This window comes from Apium graveolens, chromosome 2, assembly GCF_009905375.1.
Source record: "Apium graveolens cultivar Ventura chromosome 2, ASM990537v1, whole genome shotgun sequence".
Classification (NCBI taxonomy): domain Eukaryota; kingdom Viridiplantae; phylum Streptophyta; class Magnoliopsida; order Apiales; family Apiaceae; genus Apium; species Apium graveolens.
Window position 1 is genome coordinate 255,525,121 of NC_133648.1, and position 11,593 is coordinate 255,536,713.

Sequence of the window (11,593 nt, forward strand, 5' to 3'; positions counted from 1 at the left end):
CATCTTATCTATCTGATGTTGTGTGATGAAAGAAGAAAGCAAGGGTGAGCAGCAAGCCCACCAAAATAATATGTATAATGATTAATAGTATATGAGTCTACTCATAATACTCATGAAAATCTTGGTCAAAAGAAATGAACCAAGTTTGATATCTTAATGCGATGAAGTCGCAAAATATTCAGTATATATACATATATACTTTTCAAAGTAATGGAAGTCCTCTTCCATGCATAATATACACAAAGTCCCAGTGTATAACTGTATATATAAAAAAAATATCGTTGCAAGGTGATCTCATATATCTAACCTTGTCTCAACGTTTTTCTGAAAATCTTTGTCATTCATAAGACAATTATTAATTAGATATAAGTTTAAAAGATGAAGTTACCAAATACTTCACTACACTTATATCATTCCCAAATACTACTTGAACTACCACCGTTCAAGTTATAATCAATTTCAAAAGTTCATCCCACTGATGAGACCACAAGATAAGACTTGAATAGATTCAATCTTTGAAATATTATTGAATGAAATAAAGTTACGAGATACTTTATTTAGTCCCGGTATATATATAACCACATATATATATACCCCTTTAAACATTTCCTGGAACCTCTGTTATGTAAAGTATGAACAGAGTTTGAAACATCCAATGAATTTTGGAAAGGAAAAGAATTTTGGCATAAACCCGATATCTCGCTGATCAGGCAAAGATACCAATAAGTAACCTTTTCTACTGTAGATGGATGAATTCCTCACCGGTCATCACCCTGGCCGCATTAGGACCTCGCGCTCGACCGTACCCCGGTCCCTCACGCGTTGATGGACTGCCACCCAGCCACTTACACAATAATAGACCGTACCCCGGCCTGTCGCTTATGCCGACTCAATGAGATGGGCTTACTTCCCGAACGTTGGGCAAGTAATCAATTCATTTACCAAATCTGCAACCTCGTTGCGAATATAAAATACACCACAGAGCCGGATTCCCCAGGTTTTGAGCGAGTATTTAAATCCCCTTTAAAAGGAAGATCTTAAATATAAAAATGAGTTTTGGGATCCGCTCTGACTTTTAAAAATCATTTTGAAGACTCGAAAACACTTTAAAGAGTGTTTGGAGTAAGGCTGATTTAATGAAGTAAATCAGTCCCCAGAATATTAGAAAATATCTGAATATTATTAATTAAATAATATTCCCATAAAGAATAATCTTTATAAAAATAATTGAAGTAGAAGTATTAAAATTTATACTTGAAACGAGTATTAAATAACCAAAGATATACTTATATGAAAGTATTATCTTTATTTGAATAATCGAAAATAAGTTTGATTGTTGACATCTTATTCTTTAATAAAATAAAGAATATATTTCAGCAAATAATCGGAGTCATAGATCCTCAAATGAATATTCAAATAATATTCAATAAATAAAATAAGCTGAGTCATAATACCTCGAATGAATATTATAAATAATATTCATTAAATAAAATAAAGGAGTCATACATCCTCAAATGAATATTCAAATAATATTCAATAAATAATATAAAAAGTCATACGCCTTCGAATAATATTCGAAATAATATTCAATAATAAAATAAAGTTAAAGTTATCGAATAAACCTTATTCGATTTATAGTTTGGAAAACTATAACCATATATATATATAAATATATATATATATATCCATATCCATATATACAAGATTACTCGGGATCCTCGACTCCCGGTTTTAGAAAATATTTTCACCTTTTGGGTCCCTATACTAAGGGTATATGCAAGTTACCGCTATCCTCTAGCATAGGTATTATCAACTGAACCAACAGATATATATTTCAAGAATATGAAACAGGCATGCATATATACCATATCACATGCTACAATATATCGCAAGAATTTGCTAAATAACCAACATGCATCTATCGCAAGATAATGCATATACAAGTGTATTCATCACAACAACAGTATAACGGATAGAATACTTGCCTGAGCGACTGGGGTTACGAATGGCTCGGGACGAGTCTGGTAACCTATAAACAACAAGTAAGTTGGAATTAAACCAAAGTCACTTGTAAATCTATACTTTAACTAACTTAGACTCTAACGCTTGTTTTGCGCTCACTAATTCGCTTAAGTCACTCGGGTACCCTCGGCTCCACCATTTTTAATAATTTAACCTTTACGAGTTTTAAAGCGATTCCTTCGCGAGTGACTTACCAACTGCCTAAAACACTTACCATAAATGTTTCATGCATTAATTAACCCTTTTTGGTCTTTAACCTACATTTCAAAGTAAGGCGAGGGGAAAAGTTTCGTTCGCGAAACGCCGTTACCTGAAACGGTCGTTTCTCCTAAACCGTAAATCGGAATCGAACGAACTACATATCAAAACGAAGCTCGTAACATGAGCTATCTAAACATGGCAGTGGTCATAATCTAGCAGGGGGTTCTCGGGTCCTAATGCTATGCACAAAAACAGTCCAAAGAAAATCGGACGTTACGACGGCTATGTTTACGCGATTTCCCAAATTTAAACCACTCGATACCAACCACAAATCAACCCCAAATCAATCATACAACCAATATCCATCCTTATCACATCATAACAACCCCAACAAATCCATATTAACCATTTATACTTATTCCTCACATGAACTAAAAGCTTTACTTAGGTTCTTTAACTAATTACCAAGATTTACAACTCCAACAATACAACAAAACCAACTAATCTCTACAAACTCAACCAAACTTCAACCAATCAAGCATCATGCCTCACATATGCTATATCAAACACATTCAATCCTAATTACTCAAAACTAAAGCTAGGGTTTGTAGTTTATACCTTCCTTGGAGAGTGGAGAATCAAGAGAATGGCTTGGAATCACCCTTAAAGTCCTTATCCAAGCTTAATCTAAACAAAACTTCAAGAACACAAATTTTAGTTCTTGAAAACACTATTCACCATCTTCTTTCATGATTTATAGAAAAAGATTGGCTTGGAATTAGAAGCTTAAACTTATAGGAAGTATGTAACTATCCATGGGGAAGCTTAGATAATTACCTTGCTAAATAGTAAGTGGAGGAGCTTGGACTTCCATTTTCTAAGAAAAGCACCCGAGAGCTTCAAGGAGAAGAAGAGATTTTTTTTTGTGTTTTGTGATTTGTTTTGCTTGGTTGCTAGATTTTTGTTTTGTTTTAGGCCAATTACCCATTTACCCTTGATTTTGTGTGGTTAACAATCCACCACATTTCCTTCCCTTCTATGTCATGCTTGCATCACTTTGCTATGTCATCCTCCCTTCCTTGTCCTCTTCTCATTGGTTGGGTGACATCACTTCCTCTAATCCCTTTGCTTAACTTCCCAATTGTTTGCCTAATGACCGCTGATCTGTTATACGGTTCGCTTAACTTTCGTTTTCATTTATCGTTTGAAGGATCATACCCGGGATCTTATTACTTAGGTTCCCTTAACCTTTCTCAATACATTGTATTCCTTTTATGATCCTCTCTTATAATCCTTTAATTTAAATCCTTTTATCCTGTTACCTTATACTCAATTCTTTCCGTATCTATTGGATTTCCGGGAAAAATCAAAGTGTTCGGAATTGGATTCTGACGATCTTTACATACACTTATATCCCATATAAAGTACTAATAAAATCTCAGAATATCCATATCAGAACCCCTACATAGTGTGGCATGAAAAGTTTTCTCGATCAGCAAAAACACTATTCATAAGGGTTTCAAAATTTCTCAAAAATTGGGGTTATTACAGTCTCCCCTCCTTAAAAGGATTCCGTCCCGGAATCAGATAGAAAACAAATGGGGATACTTTCTCAGCATTACATTTTCTAATTCTCAAGTAAATTTTCCCACATTGTGGTTCTTCCATCAAACTCTGAATAGTTTGATAACCCTTCTCCAAAGCACTTGTTCCCTTTTCACTCTATAACCCTTCCTGGTTGCTCCATATAGGTTACGTCGGGTTACATATCTATGCGCTCATACGCCTCTATTTATCTGGCATCTGAATTTCACTTCCTTAACATTGATACGTGAAACACGTTACGACCTGCTACATGTTCGGGGTTAGGGCTAGCTCATATGCTAACTTCCCAAACGTCTTAATATATCCAAGGGTCCAACAAATTGTAGACTTATCTTTCCTTTCTTTCCGAACCTCATCAATCCTTTCCAAGGGATACCTATAACATTATAGGTCCCCTATTTCATACTCTTTATCCTTTCGTGTCAAATCAACATACTTATCATGTCCATCTTGGGCTACTACCAGCCGTCCTCTGTTTAGATCTATCATACCCTTGGTCCTTTGGACTACTGCGGGTCCGAGCATCTTGCGCTCTACAACTTCATCCTAACATAAGGGAGATCGACATTGTCTTCCTTCAAGGATCTCATAAGGCGTCATCTCGATAATGACATATGATCTATTGTCGTAAGATAACTCAATCCGAATTAAGTGATCATTCCAAATTCTTTCAAGTCTATTACACAGACTCTCATCATAGCTTCCAATCATTAGAGCTCTTGCTTCTCAATACCTATTCTTTTCCAGTTCGTAATCGCTATCACCTTCCGTTCCTAATATTATACTGGTTATACTTTTGCTCGTTAGCGTTCTATAACCTTTTAATAACCACGTCAACCTTAGTATCACGAACGTGTTCCCATTCCGCATACTACCACCACTTTATTACTCCTTTTTCAGTTATTTCTATTTTCCAAAATTTGATCAATCAAATAGAAGTAAAGGAATTTGTTGAGAGATCACTATGATCATGAACACTTGTCCTATTGCATAGTTAGTACAGAAGGTGGCCAGCCTTTAGTACTTGACAAGCAATTAAACAATAGATGGTATCCTACTAGGCTTCTATCACACAGATAGATAGTCATTCGGCAATACCTCCCCTTTCTGGAAGGGTTGTTCTTCTCAGATTACATGAAATGAAAAGAAGAGAAAAGAACGAACTGAAGAGAATTGTATATTCATAAAAAATTTTATTGCCATAAAATATCTGGCTTGGAATCTACCTCTGAACTATAGAGGTTTGTCATAGAAGAACAAAACATATATGTATTTATATCAACATCAAGTATTATAGCATCGCATTTCACGTGCCTAAATATTTTCGCTATCCCGTCCATCATTCTATGGACCCATGCTCTTCCTCGAGCTTATACACAATTACCTTTGAAACTCCCTCGACATCGAAAATCGAATCTGGGATCTCATTCTAGACATCATCGTTACTTGAATTCTATGCTTGCACCGCAACCTTCCTCGTATAATAATACGACTCTCTATTGATAAGAAAGAATAATAATTCACTAGGTAGATACTCTACTTAATTAGTCTATCAATGATAACTTATACACTACCACGACCCGATTAGTGGTGCTCAATCTCAACACCCATTCCAATACAACTCTCATGGTTGTAATCAGCTCATTACTCGCAGAATCATTGCTGCCTTACTATGGTCCACCACTGACCTACTGTCATCCTTCACTTTCCATGAAATCTTAATATCTAACCATACGGAGTCCATATATGTCGTATCTAATTCTTCTAAGGAGTTAACATAATCACCATTCTTGATTCATGGAGTACACTCCTGATTCTGACATACATACATGACATGAAGCAGATAAAATTGCAGAAGAGTTTCGCTCAAAGCAACGATAGCAGGTTAATACTATTCTTAATCATACGCCCTAAATAGAAGAATTAACTCAAGGGTTCATCTAGTCCTTTTTGAAACATGGTCCTGGATTATCTCAAGATAGGACCTTCTAAGATAGATAGCTCGTTCATGGCGATTACACGAATTAAACCTTTACCAACTACTATTACGGTTGGGTATTGCACAGTCATCAGAAGGAATGTCAATCTTCCAAACCATAATTCAACCTTCACATTTTTAACCATCATCACTGTATTCTTTTGGCACACGCGCCTATAATTATCCTCTTACCCTTAAAGTGTCGGCCACCTCTTTGGCCTTTCCTGATAGTAAAATTTCCTTACAGTCAATGTCATTTTAACCACCTCCAAATAAATTTTCTACCTTATTTCCGATCACTGCTTGAGTGAAGATGTTTTCCTTAAAATCAGATGGGAAAAAAAATATCACCATTTTTCCATAAGTTATTGCCTCAGTCTTTAGAGGCTAATCACTGTCAAGACTGACTCTCAATCATACTTAGAACATTTTTTTTTCTTAAGTCCTAATTGCCCTGAACAATTTCGACCATTACTGGTTCGATCCATACTTTCTCGTGGTTTAACACGTGCCCCACTTGGCATCATTATAATTACGTCATATTTCCTTTATCCACATTTCTATTCTTGAGAATTTTGAATATTACCTTTTTCCTTATAAAACCTCTAAGGTTATCCTTCAATCGTTCCTCCTGTATTCCCTAGATACAGGGCATATCACAATACCATTTACTAATAGTAGAACCATTGTCTATATACTTCTGCAAAATTTCTCCACTGATTCTTAAAGGTTGTTGTTACCTTAACCCTTTCCCAATCATACTGTCAAAACTCATACTGTCCCTATTAAGGGTGACATGCCAACCTTTATGCAGTCCCCTAGGATTCATTTTAAGTTACCAATGTTCTATCCTTAATTCCACCTTTAAAAGGTACCTGCATCCTTCCACGAATAAATCAAGTCATATTTCCTTGATAGATTATCATATTCATCATTCCCACCTCGATAGTCTATACCTAACTTCATAATAGCATCCTTATACAAAATGAGGTTAATCAAAATGGTCTCCAAAAGATAACAACGGTTATCCGCTTTTCTTGCCTAATCTGGTAACGATAACATGGATGTTCTGGAAGATATTGGTCGTGTTCAACGTGAACTTCTTCTTAATAATTCCTTATTTACTTCTGTTGTTTATCTCAACAGTCACCTCAATGTTGGGATATCTTTATACCTGGCGTCTCCCTTTCTGGGTATCAAGCCACCGGTCTTACATTTCCTTCTTGAAGGTCACTTCCTTCATCCAATTTTTCCTAATTTCTTACTTCCTTATCCCCTTAGTCTATCCGCGTCTCATTATTTATCCTTCGAATTATCTCAAGGTTTCCTCGAATCCTCCCAACTTACAGGGGATAAACTATATGTATCTCTTATGCCCTCAACCATCAATTTTAACTTATGGTGAATCACCCTCATCCTGACGAATGCATACTTTTCTATTTCTATTGCTACGAGTCGTTAGGGTTTCCTCATACCCAACTCCCTTATCATACCTCAAACTCTATTGCCGTTATATTCCTTTCCACTTCAATTTCTTTTTATTTTCCTTTCTCTTATCATTATTTCATGAACCAACACAACATAAGCATTGATTTCAAACATCCCGTCATTCTGGATTCGTGTCCTCAGAACGAATCTTGATAACTTTTACAACTTAGATTCATAATTTATCATACTCGTCTGCCTTTGTTCTGGCTCTAAAGCTTTTACACTATCTCCTTATCTTTGGGAATTACTTTCCCGAAAACAATTGACTGAACTTAAATCAGTTTATTATAATCTCTTGCTCCGTGCCTTCCTTGGCCTTTTACCGTCGGGTGGTCTCTCTCTTAGGAGGGTAAGTGATAAAAACAGTCTTTTGTGATTCGTCAATCATTTAGAATCTCAAATGATTCCTATATTTCCTTTAGCCAGGCTCTTGCCTCGACTGGGTCAGCTTGTTCCTTGGAACTCTGAGAGCTTAGCGATTTAAAGGTCCTGAAAGAATTTCTCACCGCACTGTCTCCTCAGGGTGGTGGTTGGGGATAATAGTCTAAGTTCTTTTTAGACAGGTCCATGAATTGCCGTATAGGAGTACCGTCTCGGGTCTCCTTTCCTTACTCGACTTTCTGTTTCCTTAGTATGAAATGTTTCATCCTACTCCCCATAATTGGGGTCATCTTTTAATTTAAAATCCTCATTTTCCACTCCATTATGTCATGGGTTCCTTCTATCTTGATGGCGACCTCCCTGACTATCACGTTCAGGGTTTGCTCTAAATCTTATTCCTCAAACTATGGCTCTCATCTAAGTTCTCATCCTTACGCTCTTGAACTTTTGGAACCCAAATTCTGTAGGAATACCTCATTATTCCCTTCTCATCTTTCTCGGTATTAACCTCTTATCTATTTATTGGCTCTCTGCCTTCATTCATCACTCTTTCTGGCACAATGTGTTCTTTTTCGATAATTCAGACTGTATTGCAATCTCAAACAGCCTTTCGGTACCGGCTCCGGTTACCTTCACTACTATTTCCATTTTCTCAAAATCTCTTATAAACTCTCCAAAAGACATCATCATCTTGAGTCTCTCCTTTTTACTAAGGGCATCAGCCACCATATTGGCTTTCCCCGAATGATAAAGAATCTCCCAATCATTATTCTTGATTAGCTCTAACTGCCTCCTCTGGCATATGTTGAGCTCTTTCTACGTGAAAATGTACTAGAGCACTTATGGCTTAGGTAATTCTTGCACTTCTCTCCATACAAGTAGTGCCTCCAATCCTTAGGGTAAAACTATTGCCACGAGCCTAAGCTCATGAGCGGGGATATCGAATTTCATATTACCTTAATTGTCTTGACATGTACGCGATTACCTTACCGTGCTGCATAAGCACGCACCCTAAGCCCTTGTGCGAAGCGTCACTATACTTCACAAAATCTCTTTTTTCCATCCGGCAACGCCAACATAGGGGCCGTCACCAACCTTTGCTTCAGTTCTTAAAAGCTGTTCTCGCATTTCTCTGTCTATTCGAACTTCTCAGTCTTATGAGTAAGCCACGTTAAAGGGGCTACTATCTTTACAACTTGAACGAACCTCCGGTAGTGACCGGCCAATCCTACCTCTGGTAGTCGACCAAACCATTGTCATCAATTCATCAGTGGTCCTTTATCCAATCCTGTCAGGATCCTCCATGGGATCCTCCTCAATAACTATCCCTTCTAGGACAACATCCTCAACCGCTAAATCCTCAATATCAACATCGTCCGGTCCTGCATTAGGACACTCTATCGGATCCACAATCCGATCTCCAATTAGTAATAAAATATCATCGCGATGTTTCTCCTCAACCTCAGGGTTCGGAGTCCCGCTACCATATACGATAACGAACTACGCTCCTATCACGATATTTATAAGGGTTCCCATAAGGGTTTTAACTGTCAGTGCTACGTTAGGTAGCCCGACTATGAACTTGGCAAGAGTTCTTATTATCTTAGTGAACTTATTATCTTAACGTCCCATCATCTCTGAGGTTTATAACGCTTAGCTCTGATACCATTTCTGTAACACCCCCAGATCCGGGGTCGGGGATCCGGGTTGTCACGAGTTCCATTTCCCTTAACAACACCCAATCTTAATAATTTCTCAACTACTCTGTACTGTGACCCCACAATAAACACACACACCACACGTTATAGTCTCAGAGATGAACATCCAAAAATAATCACAAGTCGTTTTATTCCACAATTATATGTCAATACACCTTAAAAAGGTTCTGAATAAATTTACATTTCATTGCCATTATTACAATTCATAAATATACATAAATCTGGTACATCAAAAGTTGAAGCCTAGTCTATTGGTAGTTCCCTACCTCAGCCATAGTGACTTCAATGCCTATAGGAAGCTGCGAAACGCTTCCTATCCGATCGCGAATTGGGAGCTTGGTCCTGTTCATCTTATCTATCTGATGTTGTGTGATGAAAGAAGAAAGCAAGGGTGAGCAGCAAGCCCACCAAAATAATATGTATAATGATTAATAGTATATGAGTCTACTCATAATACTAATGAAAATCTTGGTCAAAAGAAATGAACCAAGTTTGATATCTTAATGCGATGAAGTCGCAAAATATTCAGTATATATACATATATACTTTTCAAAGTAATGGAAGTCCTCTTCCATGCATAATATACACAAAGTCACAGTGTATAACTGTATATATAAAAAAAATATCGTTGCAAGGTGATCTCATATATCTAACCTTGTCTCAACGTTTTTCTGAAAATCTTTGTCATTCATAAGACAATTATTAATTAGATATAAGTTTAAAAGATGAAGTTACCAAATACTTCACTACACTTATATCATTCCCAAATACTACTTGAACTACCACCATTCAAGTTATAATCAATTTCAAAAGTTCATCCCACTGATGAGACCACAAGATAAGACTTGAATAGATTCAATCTTTGAAATATTATTGAATGAAATAAAGTTACGAGATACTTTATTTAGTCCCGGTATATATATAACCACATATATATACCCCTTTAAACATTTCCTGGAACCTCTGTTATGTAAAGTATGAACAGAGTTTGAAACATCCAATGAATTTTGGAAAGGAAAAGAATTTTGGCATAAACCCGATATCTCGCTGATCAGGCAAAGATACCAATAAGTAACCTTTTCTACTGTAGATGGATGAATTCCTCACCGGTCATCACCCTGGCCGCATTAGGACCTCGCGCTCGACCGTACCCCGGTCCCTCACGCGTTGATGGACTGCCACCCAGCCACTTACACAATAATAGACCGTACCCCGGCCTGTCGCTTATGCCGACTCAATGAGATGGGCTTACTTCCCGAACGTTGGGCAAGTAATCAATTCATTTACCAAATCTGCAACCTCGTTGCGAATATAAAATACACCACAGAGCCGGATTCCCCAGGTTTTGAGCGAGTATTTAAATCCCCTTTAAAAGGAAGATCTTAAATATAAAAATGAGTTTTGGGATCCGCTCTGACTTTTAAAAATCATTTTGAAGACTCGAAAACACTTTAAAGAGTGTTTGGAGTAAGGCTGATTTAATGAAGTAAATCAGTCCCCAGAATATTAGAAAATATCTGAATATTATTAATTAAATAATATTCCCATAAAGAATAATCTTTATAAAAATAATTGAAGTAGAAGTATTAAAATTTATACTTGAAACGAGTATTAAATAACCAAAGATATACTTATATGAAAGTATTATCTTTATTTGAATAATCGAAAATAAGTTTGATTGTTGACATTTTATTCTTTAATAAAATAAAGAATATATTTCAGCAAATAATCGGAGTCATAGATCCTCAAATGAATATTCAAATAATATTCAATAAATAAAATAAGCTGAGTCATAATACCTCGAATGAATATTATAAATAATATTCATTAAATAAAATAAAGGAGTCATACATCCTCAAATGAATATTCAAATAATATTTATTAATAAAATAAACGGAGTCATACGCCTTCGAATAATATTCGAAATAATATTCAATAATAAAATAAAGTTAAAGTTATCGAATAAACCTTATTCGATTTATAGTTTGGAAAACTATAACCATATATATATATATAAATATATATATATATATATCCATATCCATATATACAAGATTACTCGGGATCCTCGACTCCCGGTTTTAGAAAATATTTTCACCTTTTGGGTCCCTATACTAAGGGTATATGCAAGTTACCGCTATCCTCTAGCATAGGTATTATCAACTGAACCAACAGATATATATTTCAAGAATATGAAACA